Source organism: Schistocerca nitens, chromosome 5 (assembly GCF_023898315.1).
Source record: "Schistocerca nitens isolate TAMUIC-IGC-003100 chromosome 5, iqSchNite1.1, whole genome shotgun sequence".
In the NCBI taxonomy this organism is placed as follows: Eukaryota; Metazoa; Arthropoda; class Insecta; order Orthoptera; family Acrididae; genus Schistocerca; species Schistocerca nitens.
The window spans coordinates 201,467,503-201,493,244 of record NC_064618.1 but is presented as its reverse complement, the minus strand read 5'-3'; positions in this window follow the sequence as shown (position 1 = coordinate 201,493,244).

The window sequence follows — 25,742 nt, the reverse complement described above, 5'->3', positions numbered from 1 at the left end:
TCTCACTATCGATAGCTCTGACTTTGGTCATCTTCGGTGGCACTAGTGTTCAGTGTGTGTGTGTGTGTTATCTTTCCTGCTTCTGTCGGAGAACCGAGGTATTAAATTTGCATGTACGCCGCCTGTCCGTTGCAGTTTGCCTTGAAAATGGCGGGGTGTTCTCCCGCCGAAATATCGGCGGTCGCTGAAAGTGTTACCTGGATGAATTCCCGGAAGTTATTTGAAAGTTGTATACGCCAGGAGAAACTCAGGTCTCACACACTCAGAGCGTCGTTGCGCAAAAGTGGTAGGGAGACACGATATACAACAAACCGACACCACGCAGAATGTTAGACAATGGCGGCCCTGCCAGGATGGTAAAATACCATGATTGAAGGTCGACCACATGCCTAACTAGGTCAGAAAAATATCCTGTTGAAAAATTTTCGTAGTAAAATTTTTTTTTCTTAAAGTTATACATAGCCGAGAATAGTAGCTGCAGCGATAGATAGTAAGAAAGTATTCAATAGAAAGTGAGACATTGTAGCAGAGACAATAGCATAATTAAGTTATGAATTTTAATATTGTTAGAATTAAGTTTTCTCTCCAATGCAAGCGCACAGATGGCGGATACATCGTTGACAAGTTGGTTGTGACCCAACAAGTAAGTGAATTGATTGTCAAGTCGTGTGTGCAAAAAGTTTATGAAATGCGTGAGATCGTATGAGCGCATGTTTACTCGAAGTAGGGCGCGTGAATTGCTTTTAAAACAGGAAATAAGGGATTCGGAAAGATTAGCAATGGCAGATCGAGACCTTGACCGAATTAAGTTAGAGACCCAGCATGAAAATGGACAGAGAATAGAGGACAGTACAACAGACGATGCAGTATCGCGAGAAATAGGACATATAACGCACCATAACGAGGATAATGTACGTCAAGGCATAGTAAACGTAAGTCAGCATTCGTCAGAGGAGCAGGAAAGTAGATACACAGTCGATGAGGATTCTAACTTGCGTCTTGAATACGTAGAACCCATAGTACAAGTAATCAGAGCTCCCTCACCACAGAGTACAAGGAATGCGAGCAGAAATGTGTCACAGCACAGTTCAATGCAATCGGTTGCGAACCAACATTTGGGCGAAAACACAGAGCGTAGGACGTCGGAAGAAAACGCAATAGGACCCACCAATCTGGCAGAATTATTACAACAAATTATGGAAACCATGACAAGGCAAAATAAAGACATAGCGAACCAAATTCAAATTCAGAATGCAGAAACCAGGAGACAAATGCGTGAGATTAAAGAACAAAACAAAAAAATTCAGTTACACCTAAGTCATATTGAAGACGAGGCAAAAGAATCTCGAGAAGTGATAGGAAACTTAATAACAGGTCACAATCAATTGAGAACAGACATTCAGGACGAGATCAAAACATTACGTAACAACACCCAGGGAGAAGTCAAGAAACTAGAGAAACAGATAAACGAAATTACTAGACAAGCAGCAGGCACAGCGCGTGAAGTTGTTGAAAACATTGTGTTACACAAACGTATCACAAAAGCAGCGCTGAAAAGATATGATAACCGCATAGTCAAAATAGAAGCGCAAACGAAGCGACAATTTCAGAAATTGCGAACAGAGTTGTTGCAAACCATTGAAGAGCGTAGTGAACGGGACCGAACAAGCACTGAGTCTGCAACCACATCCGTACATGTAACAGCACCGGAAAAACAAGCAATTAACGAAGATATCATGCATTTTCGATTCCAATCACAGGCGGAAAGTAACATACGTGAAATCAGACAGCCTGCACAGCAACAAACCCGTTTCGAAATTCTTGATGAACAAACGGCACCACAAACACATACAGAACCACAAATGTATGTTTCAAGACAGTCTGGATCGTGCAATGAAGCGGCAAGGTTAGCCAGACAAGATACCGAACCAATACGTGACAATGGAAAGCCAGGTCGCGAAGAGTACAGTGCAATGCATTCAGCTACACGTTCACAATCGATGGATGAAAATTATTGCGTACCACTCCAACGATACTACGCAAGGGTAGGCGAAAGTTACAGTGGACAATATCCAATGGATCTACAACAACCGGAGAGAACGATGAGAGAAATGATCAGAAACAAAAGTGGCGACGAATCGCGAATTTCGTATGGAACTATGACGAAGTACGACAACGATCATTTCCTCACAGTTAGAAAATTTCAACACTTCCGAGAAGGAAACTGTAACCTCCCTACAGAAATTATTAATGTGTTTCAACCATATGTAACCTCCCAACAAAATTATTTAATTAAATGAAAATGAACCATGCGTAAACTTCTCACAAAAATAATAATTAAATGAATTTTTTTAATATTGTAACCTCTGAACAAAATTGGCTCCCAATTATAGTCTCCATGCAGAAATGCATTCACCATTAATGTTCCTACAAAATTTTATTCCTAAACCCAGAAATAATAAAAAAAATTCAGTAAGCTGGTAAATTTTAGGATGACAGCAACACTGCGCCTCGGCTCTATATTCTGAATAAAAAAAGCAAAAATTCTTACCTCAATACAAACTGCAAATATATCTGCTCTTACATAAAAATTTTCGGCACAGCTCCGTGCAATGCTGGCCTTTGCTTTGTGATTCGTGAAAGGAATAATTATTCATTGGAAAAAAAAATTTAAATTGAAATGAATGCCCTTTTTTAAAAAAGAAAATTACTTTATATTATGAAAATTATTATTGGGGCATTTTTTTTGAAAGAAATTAAATGACAATTAATGTACATTACTAGATATGCGCAAGGCTGCTTCTTTACCTTCTACAACAATACTCATCCGCCAGAGTCCTGACCAGAGTCCCGAGCAGACCAGACAGCCGACACCCGCCGACTACCGCCGACTCACGCAGACTACTCAAGACTACTGTCGACACGCGCAGACAAGCGCAGACTAGCGAAAAGCAACAACTAACGACATACTGCTCTCTGGTCAGAGACTCTCCTATGCCTTGCCTATTGCAAGCAGCGCATATAGCGCATACCTCACCTCTTACTAAACTCATTACATCCACGAACTTTTATTGATCCATTCCGAGTAGGATTACCAGAACACTGGACGCTAGCACACAAATTAGACTTTATATGTGCACACATGTCAGGAACAGTCGCAGAAACCATGCGGAATGTTGCAGCGACAAGCCGATCGTACGAAGATTTCAAAGAGAAGTTTGTCTCACGATATTGGTCCAGCGAAGCACAGAACAGAGTGAAGTACGAATTATTACAGAACCCATATTTTGAAAATTCAGGAGAGAAGAGTCCTGAGAAATTTTTCGGAATTTTTGGCAAAGAAAAATCAATGCTTAGATGTAGCATACAATGACGGAGAGTTGATTAAATTATGCATGATGAAGCTACCATTGAAATACCAGCAATCATTAGTAGGTCGCGGAGGCAATGACGCCGAAGCATTTAAAAGTATTCTGAGGTAACTAGAGTTCATATTTTCGGAAGATGACACAAGAAAAAGACGAAGCGCACGTGAAAACGAAAACAAAAAGCAGTGGAATCCACAAGACACAGTACGAAGAAACAATAATTACTAACCATGTGATAACTTCGCACCAAGAAACGACAATAGATTTCAACAAAGAAGCGGTTATGGATTTAGAAGAGAATATGGCAATAACTATAATTCACCCAGGAACTGCAACAACTATTACAGAGGGAATAACGACAACCGGAACGGGTACTGGAGAACCAATAAACCGACAAATTATCAACAAAGAAACCACTATCAACAAGCTGAACAAGAAAAGAGAATACAGATAGGAGTGGTGGAGCAAAGAGAATGACGCACCGACCCAGGACAATTGCAGCACCTCGAACAGAGAGGTAAAAATCTTATCACAAGAAGAGAAGAAGGAAGAAACAAATCCGCAGGGACCAGATGAAAACGAAGACAAGAAAATAACAATATCGCGTTGGGACGAAATTAATTGGGAGAATACTGACGAGGAAGATGAATTACCAGAGGCATGCACAACGAATGTAGGAGAAAAGGACGAAGTAATGAGTATTGCAGAGCTATTTGAGATGGAAACCAGTGAAAGCGAATTCAATGAGGATAATGCGCAGTCGACAGAAGTTGAAAATAAGTTACAAGTGGGCATACAACCCAACGTATATAATGAAGGAAGTTATGAAGCGATAATTAGAGCATTTAGATGCGATTATGTGGAAGTAGCGACGAAGAAGGAGAAGATAGACGAGGATGAGGAAAAAGTAGAGGATGTTGAAGAAAGCGTAAATGAAGGAAGAAATAGAGAAGAGGGAATAAAAGAGAGAGAAGTAGCAGTCGAAGCTTATCCTACACAAAGTTCGAATTCTCAAGGGAAATTCCTAAAAAGACTCATGTAAGATTCAGTGGAGGATTCGTTGATGCAAGAAGAACAAGAACAGAACCAACCCTTTCAAATTCAACCAATTGTGAAGGCCATGGTGAAGCATATCCCAGTCAATATTGTAATTGATAGCGGAAGTAAACTGACTGCGATCTCAGAAAATTTATTCACGCAGTGTAATGCCAATGAGGAATTGCCAGTTCTGAAAACACATAAGATTAAAGTAAGAGGTCCTATTAGAAACAATGCTGCGGAAGTTACGAGAAAACAAGGTTAACTCTTTCGTGTCAAGGTCAAAAGATCGAAGCCAACTTCGTGATTATACCTAAACTATCTGTAGATTTGATTATAGGTGCAGATTTTTTAAATGACAGACGAGCGATAATAGATATGGGGAAAGGTAGCGTAACATTCGGGAATGTCACACTTCTCTTTGAGCAAAAGCTAAAATTAGAAGAAATACTAGTTATAAACAAACAATTAAGAAGGACGCGAGATAAAGAGGATGAAGAATTAGAATGGTATGCACAAATGTGCATGAACCATGGACCTTGCCGTTGGTGGGGAGGCTTGCGTGCCTCAGCGATACAGATGGCCGTACCGTAGGTGCAACCACAACGGAGGGGTATCTGTTGAGAGGCCAGACAAACATGTGGTTCCTGAAGAGGGGCAGCAGCCTTTTCAGTAGTTGCAGGGGCAACAGTCTGGATGATTGACTGATCTGGCCTTGTAACATTAACCAAAACGGCCTTGCTGTGCTGGTACTGCGAACGGCTGAAAGCAAGGGGAAACTACAGCCGTAATTTTTCCCGAGGACATGCAGCTTTACATGCAGCTTTACTGTATGATTAAATGATGATGGCGTCCTCTTGGGTAAAATATTCCGGAGGTAAAATAGTCCCCCATTCGGATCTCCGGGCGGGGACTACTCAAGAGGACGTCGTTATCAGGAGAAAGAAAACTGGCAATCTACGGATCGGAGCGTGGAATGTCAGATCCCTTAATCGGGCAGGTAGGTTAGAAAATTTAAAAAGAGAAATGGATAGGTTAAAGTTAGATATAGTGGGAATTAGTGAAGTTCGGTGGCCGGAGGAACAAGACTTTTGGTCAGGTGATTACAGGGTTATAAATACAAAATCAAATAGAGGTAATGCAGGAGTAGGTTTAATAATGAATAAAAAAATAGGAGTGCGGGTTAGATACTACAAACAGCATAGTGAACGCATTATTGTGGCCAAGATAGACACAAAGCCCATGCCTACTACAGTAGTACAAGTTTATATGCCAACTAGCTCTGCAGATGATGAAGAAAGTGATGAAATGTATGACGAGATATTCAGGTAGTGAAGGGAGACGAAAATTTAATAGTCATGGGTGACTGGAATTCGTCAGTAGGAAAAGGGAGAGAAGGAAACGTAGTAGGTGAATATGGATTGGGGGGAAGAAATGAAAGAGGAAGCCGCCTTGTAGAATTTTGCACAGAGCATAACTTAATCATAGCTAACACTTGGTTCAAGAATCATAAAAGAAGGTTGTATACCTGGAAGAATCCTGGAGATACTAATAGGTATCAGATAGATTATATAATGGTAAGACAGAGATTTAGGAACCAGGTTTTAAATTGTAAGACATTTCCAGGGGCAGATGTGGATTCTGACCACAATCTATTGGTTATGAACTGCAGATTGAAACTGAAGAAACTGCAAAAAGGTGGGAATTTAAGGAGATGGGACCTGGATAAACTGAAAGAACCAGAGGTTGTAGAGAGTTTCAGGGAGAGCATAAGGGAACAATTGACAGGAATGGGGGAAAGAAATACAGTAGAAGAAGAATGGGTAGCTCTGAGGGATGAAGTAGTGAAGGCAGCAGAGGATCAAGTAGGTAAAAAGACGAGGGCTAATAGAAATCCTTGGGTAACAGAAGAAATATTGAATTTAATTGATGAAAGGAGAAAATACAAAAATGCAGTAAATGAAGCAGGCAAAAGGGAATACAAACGTCTCAAGAATGAGATCGACACAAAGTGTAAAATGGCTAAGCAGGGATGGCTAGAGGACAAATGTAAGGATGTAGAGGCTTGTCTCACTAGGGGTAAGATAGATACTGCCTACAGGAAAATTAAAGAGACCTTTGGAGAGAAGAGAACCACCTGTATGAATATCAAGAGCTCAGATGGCAACCCAGTTCTAAGCAAAGAAGGGAAGGCAGAAAGGTGGAAGGAGTATATAGAGGGTTTATACAAGGGTGATGTACTTGAGGACAATATTATGGAAATGGAAGAGGATGTAGATGAAGATGAAATGGGAGATAAGATACTGCGTGAAGAGTTTGACAGAGCACTGAAAGACCTGAGTCGAAAAAAGGCCCCGGGAGTAGACAACATTCCATTAGAACTACTGATGGCCTTGGGAGAGCCAGTCATGACAAAACTCTACCATCTGGTGAGCAAGATGTATGAGACAGGCGAAATACCCACAGACTTCAAGAAGAATATAATAATTCCAATCCCAAAGAAGGCAGGTGTTGACAGATGTGAAAATTACCGAACTATCAGTTTAATAAGTCACAGCTGCAAAATACTAACGCGAATTCTTTACAGACGAATGGAAAAACTGGTAGAAGCGGACCTCGGGGAAGATCAGTTTGGATTCCGTAGAAATGTTGGAACACGAGAGGCAATACTAACCTTACGACTTATCTTAGAAGAAAGATTAAGAAAAGGCAAACCTACATTTCTAGCATTTGTAGACTTAGAGAAAGCTTTTGACAACGTTAACTGGAATACTCTCTTTCAAATTCTGAAGGTGGCAGGGGTAAAATACAGGGAGCGAAGGCTATTTACAATTTGTACAGAAACCAGATGGCAGTTATAAGAGTCGAGGGGCATGAAAGGGAAGCAGTGGTTGGGAAAGGAGTGATACAGGGTTGTAGCCTCTCCCCGATGTTATTCAATCTGTATATTGAGCAAGCAGTAAAGGAAACAAATGAAAAATTCGGAGTAGGTATTAAAATTCATGGAGAAGAAGTAAAAACTTTGAGGTTCGCCAATGACATTGTAATTCTGTCAGGGACAGCAAAGGACTTGGAAGAACAGTTGAACGGAATGGACAGTGTCTTGAAAGGAGGATATAAGATGAATATCAACAAACGCAAAACGAGGATAATGGAATGTAGTCAAATTAAATCGGGTGATGCTGAGGGGATTAGATTAGGAAATGAGACACTTAAAGTAGTAAAGGAGTTTTGCTATTTAGGGAGTAAAATAACTGATGATGGTCGAAGTAGAGAGGATATAAAATGTAGACTGGCAATGGCAAGGAAATCGTTTCTGAAGAAGAGAAATTTGTTAACATCGAGTATAGATTTAAGTGTCAGGAAGTCGTTTATGAAAATATTTGTATGGAGTGTAGCCATGTATGAAAGTGAAACATGGACGATAACCAGTTTGGACAAGAAGAGAATAGAAGCTTTCGAAATGTGGTGCTACAGAAGAATGCTGAAGATAAGGTGGGTAGATCACGTAACTAATGAGGAGGTATTGAATAGGATTGGGGAGAAGAGAAGTTTGTGGCACAACTTGACTAGAAGAAGGGATCGGTTGGTAGGACATGTTTTAAGGCATCAAGGGATCACAAATTTAGCATTTGAGGGCAGCGTGGAGGGTAAAAATCGTAGAGGGAGACCAAGAGATCAATACACTAAGCAGATTCAGAAGGATGTAGGTTGCAGTAGGTACTGGGAGATGAAGAAGCTTGCACAGGATAGAGTAACATGGAGAGCTGCATCAAACCAGTCTCAGGACTGAAGACCACAACAACAACAACAACAACATGCACAAATGGGGGAATCGCCTCAACTCATGTTTGAAGTCCATAAAGAAATCGACGAAAAATTGCAAGAAGTTCAAGGTATTTCGGAACACAGTAAAAGAGAATTAGAGGGTATTTTACGAGATAAAGCAGAGGTATTTTTACCTAAGACTGGCAGTATTAAACACTTTCAGTACAAGTTTGAAGATTAATTTTATTACTGGTAAATAATCAGCACAATATTTCAAGATTATGTTGCAGATAAGATCGTCAGGAGAAAGAAGAATGAAGAGAGAGGAAGGTGGGAAAAAGAAAGTAGTTTCAATAAAAACAAAAACAAAAATAACACCAATAGTACCATAGATTACAGTGAACGGATAAAGTGTAGATAGTCTAACAGCATGAAATACTAAAATGCTATACACCATGACACTACACAAAAAATAAAAAAAACGAATTTGAGGATTCTTGTAGACGTTAAAACTCAAAAAATCTTAGAATTGTAACACGGAAGGGGCGCCGAAATTTGTAAAGCTTTTAAGAAGGCATAAAACAATGTAGGTACTAGACATACGTATGTTAGGTGATTATAAGTAAAACTTTTTGTAAGAACCATTGTAAAAACTCCAGCAATGACGAGATGCAACAACCCACAATTTGCAACGTGAGAAGTATCAAGAAAGGAAAGGACGTAATTAGCAGGACACGATTCCTACAAGGCAGAAGCGTCGAGAGAAGGGAAAGGAAAGCGAGACCAACAGAAGGCCCTTGTATCCGAAGTGAGCAGTAAATCTGCCCGCTAAGGGGAACCCTGCTGTAACAGAACATGGAAAGCCAAGAGGGTCTTGGGACTGACAAGCAAACACCGGACTTTCACCGCTCGTAAACCCCGGGACGCCAGACGCTCCAACTCAGCGGAGCGAGCAAAAAACGGCCTGACGAGAAGACAGCTTGGGCAAGCTACCACTGGCAAAACAAATATGTGTAAAAGTCACACTACTGCTATTAAACAGCATGCTGATGCACAAAACTGAAGAAAACTTCCACAAAGTAAAAATGACACGCCCAAACATTTTCTCAAACTGTTACTAAGAGGAGAACTTCAAAGCGACTAGTTATCAATAAATATTTCCATATCCTGCCCAGAGAAGAACCAAGAAGCAAATAAGAAGCAGAGAAAAAGCAGGAAGAAGAGAAGTTGAAGATTCGCAAGATTGAGACCAAGAAAGAGGATGGGTGAAGAATAGAGGACATACCTTCCCAAATCCCTATCCTATTGTAAACTAGTCGTCTGCGAAGTATTACAACGAAAAACGACCGCTTTCAGCGACACATAACGATGACTTTCACGCATACAAAGCCAGTAAACCATGAAATTCTGCACTCACAGCTCCATTCCATTATGGGGCCTCCACAACAGCAACACACACTTGCAAAGCCAACAAGGAACGACGAACGAAGTTGTACATCAAATACTTGCCCACATCCATCTCACTCAAGTCCATCACCTTCGTGCAAAAAAAAAAAAAAAAAATCATTCGCCGACCTCATGCTTAAATTTTAATAGGATTGTGTGAATGTGTGAAACCAAATGTGATGTAGGAATTCTGCAAAAGAAACGTGTGAAAAACTAAATAACTTAAGCACGCCAGACAGCTAATAAACTACAAATTAACAGTCATTGACTATGGACTTAAGTAAAAAATAGACTATCGATAAAAATAAGTCATTAGTTCTGAAATGGACAGTATATAAAGAACAAAAGTAAGGCATAATAAACACTAAAACTATATGCCACTTATTTTCTCCTCATAAAAATAAAATGATAACTACATTTTACTTATTTTCTCCCTATAAAAACAAAGAATAAAAAATTATCTTGTTGGACGTTTTCCCTTTTTTTTAACATTTGTACCATTTGTTAGGATAATATCTCAATACTTGTGTATGTATATTTCTTTGTCAAAGCATTACTGAGAAATAATTCTTATTTGTTAGTGTAACAATGTTGAAATGAGTGTCTAGAAACAAAAACATTTTACTTGTACATGATATTTAGAAAATGTGTTAGGAATAGATTTTACTTAATTACTACATTTATAAAAAAAATATATTTCTAAGAAAATCGATGTGAAAGACTCCTCACTTTCGATAACAAACTTCTTAAAAAACAAACTTCACACTTAAATAAAGAAAGAAAATAATTAAAAATTAATAATAGCATATAAATATTCTTCTCTTGTCATTTTTGAGAATAAAGTGGAAGAATATAAAAATATAAATTAGTAATACAAACTAGCATAGAACCAGAATAACATGACTGAAAAGTAGGCAAGAACGATTCAATCATTGCCTAAATTCAGTGCAAAAATTAAGTTCGAAGGGTGGTGATATGTAAGGTGTCAGGCAAATCCACACCTTCCATGAAAACCCTAACATGATAAGCAAATCCAGTAGTATGTCACATAGCTCCGAATAAATCATGACATTAAATTAACCAAAGTAATACAAGTAACGAGTGAGCAAATGGAATACCACAGACTAACACAAGAATGCCTAAATGCATGTCATACCTCCCCCCCCCCCCACGATCAGGGACGGACACCCACGTCGCCAGCTAACCGTTAGGACCACACCCCAGCCGCAAGTTTTAGCGTGATACTTTTTCACGTCTCTGTTACGTCAGGACCACCCCCCAGCCCATCTTAAAAGCTAGAGCCCTCCAGAAGAACAGTATAAATGTTACGATAACACAAAAAGGGCCACACCCCAGCCGCAGGTTTTAGCGTGAGACTTTTTCGCGTCTCTGTTACGTTGCAAACTTTAAAAACATTGCCCCACCACGAAAAGTATAACGTTTCTCATTGGATAGACAGAATTTTTGTAGGCGGAGCTTAAGGTTAACATTGAGACCCTGATTGGTCAGATGAAAACACAGCCAGATAGTTTTTTTAAACCAACTTCGGTAAATTGTAGTAAGGAGACGTGAGGAGAGAGTTGCTTCCGAGTCGGCGAGGTGAGCAGAGCTGTGCTGCCCGCCGCCCCCTGACGAACACCGAAAAGGTAATGAACCCACGTGATGCCGCATAACAGCGCATAAAGCTTCACTCAGAACTGCAGAAGTCTCATCTGTTACACCCCCTTTTTGCGTAATACGAGTGTCGATCGTCAATTAAAGCTCATGGTGTTCGCATTTGCCACTTGAAGTAAAAATCTGAAACGCGATGATTTTTCTGTTATATAGTTATTGAGAAGCCACATCAGCCACTGTAATTTACGACAAGTTAGATAAGCTATTAAAGATAATTGAGGGTCGCTGTAGACCATTTTGATAGTTTTCTCTTTTGTGAAACTTAATTTAAGCCTAGATTATAGATGTGATATGGCATAGGTCATCCTTCGATCCATTGTAGAACTTGGAAACCCATTCAGGGAATATTCATTCACATTTTTGTTGAATGCAGTTGGTTTTTACCATCCTGTATTAAAACATTTCCTTTTATCAATAGTGCAATTTATAAACAATGTTTTGTGAGTAGAATAAAATTTCCAGTGGTAAACTTAACTACTTTTTCGTCGTTATTTTACCCGCTAACTAAAAATAGGAAAGCCTTGAACCCCTTCCACTAAATTTAGTTAGTATTAAGATTCTTTTACAGGGAGTGCAGTGGAGCTGACGCTGAAATCATTAAGTATTTGGTTATATCATCGCTAGTCTCACTGAACTCTTCTGAACTCTACATGTCATGTGTGGTCTGGCGTCTCCTTACCAGAAACAGGTTCCAGGTTCAAACTAGCCAATTCCCTAAAAAACACGCTCAGAGCGTCGTTGCGCAAAAGTGGTAGGGAGACACGATATACAACAAACAGACACCACGCAGAATGTTGGAAGGTGTAGGTTTTTGTTGGTACAATAACGTCAGCTCTCATATAGAAAGCGAATACTTGTGTAGTCAGGCATTTTTGTGTTCACAAAATGTACTTCTTTTGCACAAAGCTACTATGAGCTCCTTAAAACGTCTATAAAATCTATAAGATACTATTTTTTGAAGCGCTGCATATGCAGCTGTGAGATTTAGAAAGGTGCCCCTTGTCGGGGCATTGTAATTTCCTTGTAACAGCAAGAGATCCTTTTTCGGCAGACTAACCTCAATTTCTTGTATTGATATTATTGACTCCTGTTGGATTCATCCAATTTTCAAATCGATATAAGCGTTTACAGAATGAAGTAAATTGCTACAATATACAAAAAACAAAAAGAGATACATCGAACGTTTTTGCCTGTAATGAAAATTTTCCTTCTGCGGCAAGAGGTCCTTTATCGTTTTCTGGCTCACAAATATCTTTGTAATTATATCCACTCCACTTTTTCTATGCTGGAAGTGTCAAAATAGCGAGATATTACAGCACCTAAACATGGAACTGCGATGTATTCATACATTGTTATATTTTTTGCGTAAATTTTAAAAAGTCTTTGAAGATATTAAACCATAATGATGGAAGTGAGCTACCAGTTTTCTTTTTGAAGTTAAGCTGTAACAAAAATTTTCTCCTCTCCTAAATAGCTCTCTGTATTTTAATAAATCCTTGTCCCATTAAATTCACTTTTCTTTCATATTCTTATGTACATATCAACACAAATGTAGACAAATACAGACAAATGCATGTATGTCCCATTTTATGTGATTTCTATGTAAAGAATGTGTAAAAAAAATAGTGGTGTGGTTCGGTAGGCGAGATGTAATTTTTGTCAATTTTTGTTATTAAAATGAAAGGAATAGATGGAGATGAATTGTTCAGCTGAGGCGTCTGAAGCATAAGGACGGACATGAAAGATTGTTAAGGAAGAAAATGTGGTATTTTTCGGAAAGGAGTACGAGTCCTTTGTGGTTACAGCCAGATGACACAATGTGTAATGCGGAGAGATGAAATGATATATTTTGATAGTAAAGCAGTTATTTGGAGTCCAGAGAAGAGCATCACCAGGAAGTTGCCAGAATATGACAATGGCTTTGTTCCTGTAAAATATCACATTTTGAGAAGAGACATCAAGATTTTAAATTACCAACAAGAAGGATGAAGTATTAGACAGAGAACGCAAAATAAAATACTCAAGAGCTGAAGAATTATCAATAGATCAGTGCAGCAGACAACAGGAGAGCGAAGTTTTCAAGAAGTGGGGAGAAGGAAGTCTACGCGCAATCATCACAGTACACGACTACGGGCCTAGCATCAGAGACTGTACGAAGTATATAATGGCTGTATTGTTCTGGGAAAAGACTGTTAGCTGCAGGGGTGATGTATACGCTATTATAGAAATTGATTGTTTACTGATATCTCGCCTCTGAGAAAGTTAACTATGAACGAAGTAACTATTGTCCAAATATTTACTGTGAAAAACAAAGTACTATGAACGTTACAAAAGTGACTGTTTCAGTAGAGTGACAACACGCTACACAAACAATTTTTATGTGGTTGTCCATTGTTGTGTTTATAAAGATCTGTGTGACTCTGTTAGCCAGCCCAGCAAACATAATTTCTCATCACATCCCAAACGTTGAAAGACGTTTGCACAGTAAGATGATGTACTGAAGTGACAGTTGGAGTTACGGGAAATTTTTCTTCGAAATTAATTTGTTTGAGATTGCTCATCGCTATCTTTACGTCTTCCTGTTTCATCGAGAACATCTCATACTACATATCGAGAGACTGTCGTTTGCTGCAGCAGTTGTACCTCAAGCGAGGAAAGCGTTCATACTTTCCCTTCACTTCATTAAATGCTTACAACTGAACTGAATGATACGCAGCAGAATCTGTATAAGGCATATAACTGTAAAAGACATTGAGACTAAGACAGTTACTCCGGATAATAACACTCAAAAACATACTGAGCTGTGAACTGAACGTGACATATACGGATCCATGCACTGCTGTAGTAAATTGGCGAAAACTGTTTCATGCCACAATTTCGGTCTGATTACCTCTGTTACGTACACTTAGCTCAACAGATTCAATAAATCCATAACAGAATGCATATCCTAAGTTTTACACAAATGTAGCTAGGTTGAAACACAGCGATTCTGTCAAAGCCGAGAAGTAGCTTATCAAATTAAAAATTTCTATAAATAGTATTGTCATTTTAAGTTTATATCAATTTCGTGGAAGTATGACTGTGTGTATGTGTGGGGGCCTGAGTCGTCCGTTCTTGGCAGGAGCAGATGTGAAACTGAGCCACCTCGATATTTAACGAAATCATTTGATTAGTACCGGTCAGTTTTGACGAAAATGTAGGAGTCTTGGAAGCAGTTTTTTGAGTGTTCATTACTGACAGTGACAGATAGCAAACCACTAGCCATTCCTTTATGCATGCGATAGAGCAGTTTTCTGAGCTGTTTAGGCAGGCAAACATTACAGACATAAAATACAAACAGTTGATTAACAACCTTTTTACCATTCTTGATCTTCCACTATCACATGGGCCTAAAAATTCTGAAAGTATACTGTCTGACCAGATGGTGAACCACCCAGAAACCATGGTAGGATAATGTAACTTCGTACATACATACACCAGCAGGGAGTATGTAAATGATTATAGTTGCAATGTTCTGTGACATGTAGAATGGCCACAAGTACACACTTAGTGTTGTTCGTGTTTATTCATGTTATCAGGCCTGGTGGATCGCATAAGGAGTGTCAACAGCGTCAGAATTGGGTGGTAACAGTGAAGGAAATTAAGCACAATGTAATACCTCAGATATGCGACTGCTACCGGAGAACGAGTAATGGACTAACAGATAACTCCTGTGACATCCTGCCCCATTGGTTCGAGATTAGCAGCAGCTGGACCGGGAATGACCTGTCCCACGTGTTATCTTTTTTCAGAGTGATGTTGTGCCCAAGTACCATGGACTACTGATGACGTCACACTGTGTTCAGCAAGGAATTGCGTTTACGCACGACCCCGAATGACTTTCATCAGCGAATATGGTGGCAACCGACGAAGGGATCTCATTCACCCATTATTTTGGAGAGGCACAGCGGTGTTATTTCTGGCGTCACGGTCAGGTGCCCATCAGGTGTAACTTACGGTCAAGACTAGTAGTCCACGCATAGCATGTATCTGTATGGAGTATCTCCGTGATATTGCGGTCCTCCCATAGTCAGTAAGATTCCCTGATCTGTCCCAGATTGCAGCTGTGTGGGACGAACTCAGACGCCAAATGTGTCGCACTGCCAGTGTCCAGAATATCAAGGGCCAGCTAAAGCAGTGGTGGGCCAACTTGGAGAGGGCACAGCGGCCCTATGACACTCTCCACAATCGAATCGTTACAGTAATCCAGACCATAGGAGGTGCAAAGCCGTATTCACTAGTGGAGGCCTACAGTACCATGTTATATGTAAATTTAACTCAATTTTGTAATCACTGCAGTGATATCGCGTAGCCTGTGAACCCAAGAAGTTTTACCTCGTTTCGTTTTCGTTCTCGGTGTTTCACATATCAGGCAGTGTATATATATGCTGCTGTGCAAGATTTAATTACAAGATAGGTAATGTGCAATAACATGTTAACAACTCGATAGAAATGAACAGATCTCGATGGTCTCCATGAAATGTTGACAGAAGTCTTGCAGTCGAGCACAGAATGGAGGATGTCACAAATGGGGCTTGCCCTGCAACGTAAGGCAGTTGAAGCCTAGAGAAAAGACAGTGTGTTTCAATTAGCGAGCACCTACAGTGCACACTGGTGGTGTTCTTCATTACAAATGCTCTAGAGACAACATTGAAATAAATACCTAGGTATTCCAATTACGAACAACATCATTTGGAAGGAACACGTAGAAAATGTTGTGGGGAAGGTTAACCAAAGACTGCGCTTTATTGGCAGGACACTTAGAAAATGTAACAGACCTACTAAGGAGACAGCCTACACAACGCTTATCCGTCCTCTTTTAGAATACTGCTGCGCGGTGTGGGATCCTTACGAGAGAGGACTGACGGAGTACAACGAAAAAGTTCAAAGAAAGGCAACACGTTTTGCATTATTGCGAAAAATGGGAGAGAGTGTCACAGAAATGATACAGAATTTGGGCTGGACATCATTAAAGGAAGGGCGCGTTTCGTTGCAACGGAATCTTCTCACGAAATTCCAATCACCAACATTCTCCTCCGAATGCGAAAATATGTTGTTGACACCGACCGACATAGGGAGTAACGATCACTACGATAAAATAAGGGAAATCAGATCTCATACGGACAGATATAGGTGTTCTTTCTTGCCGCGCTCTATACGAGATTGGAATAATGGAGAATTGTGGAGGTGGTCCGATGAACCCTCTGCCAGGCACTTAAATGTGATTGGCAGAGTATCCATGTAGATGTAGATGCAAATGTTGTCTTTCGCCGCTACTGTCCAGTCTGTACATCGATGAGGTAATTGCGGAAGTAAAGGAAAATTTCAAGAGTGGGATTAAAATTCAAGATGAAGGAATATTAATGATAAGATTCGCTTATGACATTGCTATCTCAGTGGAAGTGAAGAAGAATTACAGGATCTACTGAATGGAATGAACAGTCTAATGATAATAATAAACATTGAGACTAAAACTTAGAAAGTCAAAAGTTAAGTAGCAGAAATCAGAACAGTGAGAAATTTAAGGTTGGGGCCGGGGATCGTGAAGTAGATGAAGTTATGAAATTCTGGTACTTATGCAGCAAATTAATTTTTGATAGACACGGCAAAGACGACATAAAAAACAGAGTAGCACTCGCAAAAAGGGCGTCCCAGGGCAAGAGAAGTCTTCTATTCTCAAACATAGACGTTAATCTGAGGAAGAAATTTGTTACAATCTACGTTTGGAGCACTGCATTTTCTAGTAGTGAAACACGGTGTGTGGGAAAATCAGAAAAAAAGAGAACCGAAGCATCTGAGGTGTGGTACTACGCAGAACGTTGAAAGTTAAGTGGACTGATAAGGTAAGGGATGAGGAGTTTCCCCACGAGGAAAAGAATATAATGAAAACAGCGACAAGAAAATGAGACAGGATGATCGGACATCTTTTAAGACATCAGGGAATGATTTGCATGGTACTGGAGTAAGCTGTAGAGGATAAAAACTGTAGAGGAGGACAGGGATTTCAATACATCCTCGAAATAATTGAGGACTTTGGTTGCATGCACTACACTGAGACGAAAAGTTTTGTCGAGGAGAGGAATTCGTGGGGGGCTACATAAAACCGATCAGAAGACTGACTGGCTTTGATAAGACTCAATTAGTGACGAAAAGTGACATTTTGCACTACAGGAAGTGTGGCACTTGGGACATGTGATTAGCCATGAATGAGTCTAGACTGCAGCCGTTCGTGGTGATCAAGCACCGTACTAATAATCAAGTACCACCTTTTGTAATGGCCTGGGGACTACCGTAAATCGTGATGACTTTAGTGTGGTTTTTGTCATTGAAAGATAGTGTGATTACTGTTCTTCTTATTCCGTAGTCGTTTCAATTAGCTTTTGTATCATACTGCAGAAATTCTTTGTATGTGTGTTGCGAGTTTCATTGGGCTATGTACTTGGCGGTGATACATCATGCGAAAGTGACTTTTTCCCTTTGGTTTTGTACGACTGTGTAATTGCAGGAAAACACTTTTATTTTGTTTCTCCGGTGTAGAAATAGTAGCAAGTTGTATCCCTACTGCTGATGGAAGGCATGGAAGTCAGGTGGACTACATGCGCCAGTCGCTTGCAAGGTATCAGTGCAGTCCGATGTGTCGACGTGGGACGTGTCAGGATGCCACGTACGAGCTATCGTGTTTAGATTTACCCATAACCACGCCATGAAGTTACTTGATTTGCCGGTACGTCAACGTACCTGTACAGCAAGCCCACAAGGAATATTGTGCCTTGTTTTGTGTGTTATCTGACGCAGGACTAAAGTGCAGACTGGACAAGTGTGATTTTTTTAAACATGAGTTGCAGTGTCTTTCATGTCATAAACAGTCATGGTGCACATCCTCTTCAGTCACATTTCTTAGCCATACGTGACCTGTCAGTTCGTCGCAGTGTCACAGAATTGCAGCCAGTCTTAGGGAAAATGAACTATTATATTCGGTTCATACCGAATGCTGCACAAATCGCATCTCCATTGCATCGTCTTAGTCGCAAGAACGTAACCGTTGTTTGAACAGCTGAGTGCCCAGAAGCTTTTCCAAAACTTAAAGAGGCATTGCTCAGTGATCGATGATTGGTTCACTTTGACTCTGGCAAACCAGTTGTGTTAGAAGTTGACGCTTCCTCTTACGGAATCGGTACAGTGCTTTCCCACAGATTTGGTGATAAGGACAGACCTATTGTTTTCGCATCAAAAGCTCACTGCAACTACTCAGAAACAGAGAAAGCGGCATTGGCTATTGTGTATGGTGGCACCAAATTTTTCCACTATTTGTATGGCAGTAAATTCTGCTTAGTAACGAACCACAAGCCATTGCAGACCTTGTTACATCCGACGAAGACGGTACCAGTGCGAACTGCCAAAAAATTGCAAAGATGGGCTTCGCTGTTGTCTCAGTACCAGTATGAGATTGTGTATCGATCGACAGCTCAACATGGTAATGCGGACGCACTTTCGCATCTTCCGATTGGCCCTGGTACAGACTTTGACGCCTCTGCTGCATACTGCTGTCACATCGATACTCAGGATTCTGAATTGCTTGAATCCTTTCCTGTGAACTACAGGAAAATTGTACATGCCACGTAAGATGATTCCGATTTGAACGTTTTGGTAGCATATATTCGCACATCTTGTCCTAGTTCATTGCATAGCAGAAAGAACTCTGTAGTACGCCGACACTTTGCACGTAGGCACAGCCTCGCTATACAGCAAAATGGCCATGGACAGTGACGTGCGTTGATCCCCAAAGCGTTGCAAAAGGAACTGTTGCAGTTACTTCACCAAGGACACTGGGGGATTGTTCGTACTAAACAATTAGCGCATCGGCACTGCACTTGGCAGGGTACGAACACCCAAATAGAACCGATGACGTCACAGTGTCACGCATGGGCGGAAAATCATTCGGGTCCGCCAAAAAAACTCTCTGCTTGGCCATAGTCGCAATGGCCATGGTAACATGTGCACATAGACTTTGCGGGACCTTTCTGGAACATTCTGTGGTTGATTTTGGTAGACTCTTATGGCAAGTTTCCTTTTGCTGTGCCAATGAATTCGACAACGTCATATAGCACAATTCAGGTGTGTCCTCTATTTTTTGAAGGTTTGCCTGAAGTCATAGTTTCGGACAACGGCCCTCAGTTCACGTAAAATGAATCTGAGACATTCTGTGAACGCAATGGCACACAGCTTTCAACTATTGCAACATTCCACCCACAGCAGAAAGTTTTGTAAGAACCATCAAGCAGCAGATGGCCAAACTTCGCACCGCAAACACCAGGGATCAACTGAAACTGTTTCTCGCATCCTATCGTTCGCACCCACGAGATGGACCATAGCCCGCGGCATTGCTTCACGACCGCCGCCATCGGACCCTGCTCCACCTGCTCCACCCTCCCCAACATCCGTCGCCGAAGGAAGGCCGCAAATGTCGCTTCACGCCGCATGATATTGCGTTTTCCAGGCTTTTTAGCAGCAACAAACGGTGGGCGCGAGGCGAGATTCTTCGTCGACTTGGTGCCTGCATGTATCTCATTTCAGTCCCAGACGATTTGCAGCGCCGACATCACAATCAAATTCGCCACTGTCATGTGCACGGTGATCCAGATTCACGGATCCCGAGGACAGCCTGGCCACAGCAGCCGCCAGAGGGTGTCATCACGACACAGCGGGACGACACCATGGAGAGCCTTCGACTCCTCCGCCTCCTCTCGTCCTACTGATCGAGTTGGGCCCTCCCACGCCGCAGCAGCCGAGCCTTCTACATCGTTGTATAGGCTTTAGGAGGTGAACGCGTACCCTTCTGGGCGTTTTTCGGGGGATTTTTCCACTAGAGGCTGGATGTGGGGGGGTTTACGATCGAGTCTGACGTTCCCTGCAGCCACAGCTCCCGGTCCATCAGAGCATCCACGCTCCTGACTACCCTCCCGTTGTCGTGCTCCTTATACGACGACGGTCCGTCGCAGTTGGGGGGAGGGGGGGGGAATGGGGGGAGGGGACGTTATGGCGCAAAGTCAAGCGCCAGTACGCCAGGGTAACGACAGGAGAGAGATGGCCCTTGAGGAGAAATCCAATCGCACGCTGATCAGACGTCCCTCCAGGACGACAACGCGACAGCACCGGCCCTTTTGTGGAGAGGACGTAAGCGCCGCGACCGACTGGTGACGGCCCAGTTCAATAGCAGCTTCCAGATTAGCCACTTGAATAGCAGCGTCAACGATAGCGATTTCGATAGCAGTTCAGGACAAAACTTTTGTTAGAGATCAGCAGTCACTGCAAAGACTGATTATTTCGCAAGTCGCTCTTTGCTTGCGACACATCTGTGTAAGTGCCAAAGTTAAGTATAGCAACTGTTCTTATTGTAATAACACTCATTAATACGATTTGTTTGACTGTTTGTCTAACGAGTCGAGTACGGAGGTTTCCTAGAGACAAAAGATTGACGACGAGGCTGGACAAAACAGTTTACGATGTAATTCAGGTAGGAAGTAGTTGTGCATTGTTATTTGTAACATGAGTCTGCTTCGCTCATTCACTGTACCGTGAAAATGATGAGAATCCTGCGACACTCTCATCCTCCTATATGACGACAGCCGTATTCACAGGGCAGCACGCATACCTTCCTGATTTGACGAGGAAATGTGCAGTCTACCACATGTCGGCCGGTTCACTAAATTATCCTATCTTAATAGTGTAGAAAATGTCCGTGACTGTTTGGAACGGCGAGTGAAACTTAGCAAAACCAATCACCGCATTTTGGGTAGTGGTTCCGTACCATTAGTCCGAGGGCAATCAGAGACCGTAGCTAGTACTCTCCTCCACCCCCCCTCCCCCCCAACCGCCACATCATCAACATTACTGGCTAACTAAACTTTACTTTGAAAAAGAATTTTGTTTGAACACTTATTTTTTAAGAGGCTAAAGATAAATAATATTTATTTGTTGCATGTGTTTTATCAAACCACAAGGTAATGAGTCCAAGAGACAGTTGGTACGGTTCCGTTCTGGCAAACCTTTTCCTTATACAGAATGGTAAAGCAATTCTCAATTAATCGCAAGTGCTACCTACAACTCCATCTCAGGAAAGGTAACTATTGACACTGAGGGCTGACACTTGCTACAAAACACTTGCTACAAAACATGCCTCCTCTGCACCACTTCTCTCTCTAGCGACACTTGCTTCACCCACACCCTACACCCCCAGATTAATACTAACCAAGTCAAATTTGTACACTACAGTCATTGTTCGTAAATCATTTGACTGCTGGACTCGTTATTTATGAAATGTCAGAAAGTGGAAGACTTCCGGCTGCCAAATGCTTTCTTTGTGACCACCGCCACTAATAATGTTGTTGTTGTTGAGGTCTTCAGTCCTGAGACTGATTTGATGCAGCTCTCCATGCTACTCTATCCTGTGCAAGCTTCTTCATCTCCCAGTACCTACTGCAACCTACATCCTTCTGAATCTGCTTAGTGTATTCATCTCTTGGTCTCCCTCTACGATTTTTAACCTCCACGCTGCCCTCCAATACTATGCCTCAGAACATGTCCTACCAACCGATCCCTTCTTCTGGTCAAGCTGTGCCACAAACTTCTTTTCTCCCCAATCCTATTCAATACTTCCTCATTAGTTATGTGATCTACCCATCTAATCTTCAGCATTCTTCTGTAGCACCACATTTCGAAAGCTTCTATCTCTTCTTGTCCAAACTATTTATCGTCCATGTTTCACTTCCATACATGGCTACACTCCATACAAACACTTTCAGAAATGACTTCCCGACACTTAAATCTATACTCGATGTTAACAAATTTCTCTTCTTCAGAAACGCTTTCCTTGCCATTGCCAGTCTACATTTTATATCCTCTCTACTTCGACCATCATCAGTTATTTTGCTCCCCAAGTAGCAAAACTCCTTTACTACTTTAAGTGTCTCATTTCCTAATCTAATTCCCTCAGCATCACCCGATTTAATTTGACTACATTCCATTATCCTCGTTTTGCTTTTGTTGATGTTCATCTCCTATCCTCCTTTCAAGACGCTATCCATTCCATTCAACTGCTCTTCCAAGTCCTTTGCTGTCTCTGACAGAAGTACAATGTCATCGCCGAACCTCAAAATTTTTATTTCTTCTCCATGGATTTTAATACCTACTTCGAATTTTTCTTTTGTTTCCTTTACTGCTTGCTCAATATACAGATTGAATAACATCGGGGAGAGGCTACAACCCTGTCTTACTCCCTTCCCAACAACTGCTTCCCTTTCATGCCCCTCGACTCTTATAACTGCCATCTGGTTTCTGTACAAATTGTAAATAGCCTTTCGCTCCCTGTATTTTACGCCTGCCACCTTTAGAATTTGAAAGAGAGTATTCCAGTCAACGTTGTCAAAAGCTTTCTCTAAGTCTACAAATGCTAGAAACGTAGGTTTGCCTTAATCTTTCTTCTAAGATAAGTCGTAAGGTCAGTATTGCCTCACGTGTTCCAGTATTTCTACGGAATCCAAACTGATCTTCCCCGAGGTCGGCTTCTACCAGTTTTTCCATTCGTCTGTAAAGAATTGGTGTTAGTATTTTGCAGCTGTGGCTTATTAAACTGATAGTTCGGTAATTTTCACATCTGTCAACACCTGCCTTCTTTGGGATTGGAATTATTATATTCTTCTTGAAGTCTGAGGGTATTTTGCCTGTTTCATACATCTTGCTCACCAGATGGTAGAGTTTTGTCATGACTGGCTCTCCCAAGGCCATCAGTAGTTCTAATGGAATGTTGTCTACTCCCGGGGCCTTTTTTCGACTCAGGTCTTTCAGTGCTCTGTCAAACTCTTCACGCAGTATCTTATCTCCCATTTCATCTTCATCTACATCCTCTTCCATTTCCATAATATTGTCCTCAAGTACATCACCCTTGTATAAACCCTCTATATACTCCTTCCACCTTTCTGCCTTCCCTTCTTTGCTTAGAACTGGGTTGCCATCTGAGCTCTTGATATTCATACAGGTGGTTCTCTTCTCTCCAAAGGTCTCTTTAATTTTCCTGTAGGCAGTATCTATCTTACCCCTAGTGAGACAAGCCTCTACATCCTTACATTTGTCCTCTAGCCATCCCTGCTTAGCCATTTTACACTTTGTGTCGATCTCATTCTTGAGACGTTTGTATTCCCTTTTGCCTGCTTCATTTACTGCATTTTTGTATTTTCTCCTTTCATCAATTAAATTCAATATTTCTTCTGTTACCCAAGGATTTCTATTAGCCCTCGTCTTTTTACCTACTTGATCCTCTGCTGCCTTCACTACTTCATCCCTCAGAGCTACCCATTCTTCTTCTACTGTATTTCTTTCCCCCATTCCTGTCAACTGTTCCCTTATGCTCTCCCTGAAACTCTGTACAACCTCTGGTTCTTTCAGTTTATCCAGGTCCCATCTCCTTAAGTTCCCACCTTTTTGCAGTTTCTTCAGTTTTAATCTACACGTCATAACCAATAGATTGTGGTCAGAGTCCACATCTGCCCCTGGAAATGTCTTACAATTTAAAACCTGGTTCCTAAATCTCTGTCTTACCATTATATAATCTATCTGATACCTTTTAGTATCTCCAGGGTTCTTCCATGTATACAACCTTCTTTCATGATTCTTAAACCAAGCGTTAGCTATGATCCACTAATAATAACAATAATAATAACAATAGGCCCTACAGCGTTTAGTAACCATTATATACTTGCTGTTGTCAAGTGCTTTAAATTTGTTCGTTTACTGTTGCGAAATGAATATTGAAACAATTTTTCATCTATTGCGGGAACTACCTTCAACTCGGAGAAGGTATTTTCATGATATAGTAAAGCATATGTGATATGTACTTAAATTTTACTGTCATACATGCATGGTACAGAGAACAAGGCATATGTATAATGCTGGACTGTTTGAGGAAAATATTCATACATCCGACTCACAAGCCGTCAGCTCCACCACACTGGTCTACGCATTAATGCTAGGATTTGAAAGAAAACGTAATTATTCATAATGTATATAATCAGTATTACATTCTTACGAAATACTGACAAAAGTAACGACATTTTAAAACTAATTTAGCTTCGTGACAAATTCAATTAAACCCTTCCATTTTTACCTCTCAGAAAATTTCATCTTGCCCCTCAGGCGGTAACTACCCCCAGGTTGGGAACCACTACTCTAGGGGACCTATCCTCAATGAGTAATTTCAAAACCTTGTCCATTCTCTATTTCTCTTACTCTTCAAACTGAGAATATTGTCAAAGCTAGAGGGGTCTTACATGGTATAAACGTGAAGTCTCCTGGGGACAGAAAAATTTGCGAATACGAACAACTGTCAGCTGTATAATGCAATTCCGACAATGAAAGTTTTTCTCAGACCAGGACTCGAAGCCCAATTTCCTGCTTGTCGCGAGCGGTCGCCTTAACCGCTTTTTTATCTCATTTTGTTCTTTATTGTTTGCTGCATTTTTTCGGGGCGAACGTCCCATGACATCCGTTCAGTTTCAGCGTTGATCTGTTCACTCAGTTTTTTTTTTTTTTTTTTTTTTTTTTTTTAACTACGGATGGTAGCTAACCCTCTGAACGAACACGCTGAGCTACCGTGCCGGCACCGCTTCGGCTATCCGTGAACGACCCAAGCCCACATCCAAACTTCCATTTCTCGTCGTTCCTGCGTCACAACCTGGTCTCGTACACATTTTATGTAATTCACGTACAGGGGAGGGCATTTTAATTGAAAGTCGCTGCCCATTATTGGCAGATAAATACGATGCCTGTATTGTTAAGAAGAAAGATGCAATGTTCCTTATAAAGATAATGGTTGTTCGTATTCACAACTGCCAGTACAGTTCATGTGCTTCACAACGGCAATAGTCGCCACTGTGTCTGATCCTTTGAACCTGGGTGCATGTCGGAAGGAACAATGCACCGTTCTTCTTTACATTACAGGCACTGCAGTATAGTATCCAATTGATGTTCGGCGTGCAAGTTTCTTAGGATGTATCAGCGTGATTTTCTCTTGTTCTTCATAAGATATTTGTTACTCTTTTTTCTCGATAAAAGCCCAAACAAGTACTGCTAATCACGGATTTCATGTGACCCGGTTTCAGCGTAAAGCTTGGGGTTGTTTCCCGTTACTTACGATTTATATTCACTTTTAATGCCCATTGGAGAGAAAGTTCAAAAATTAAACCAATGACGTGTTCGACTTAAACGTCTGTGCTAACCGGAACAGCCTAAGACTAAGAATAACCCATGCTCTTGACGGCTACTGAATAGCGCTGCTGCGTGGTGGAAGCTGAGAGTGCAGCGTGTACCGACACTTTCGGTGTTCTTTTTTTTTTTTTTTTTTTAATGTTCGACTGT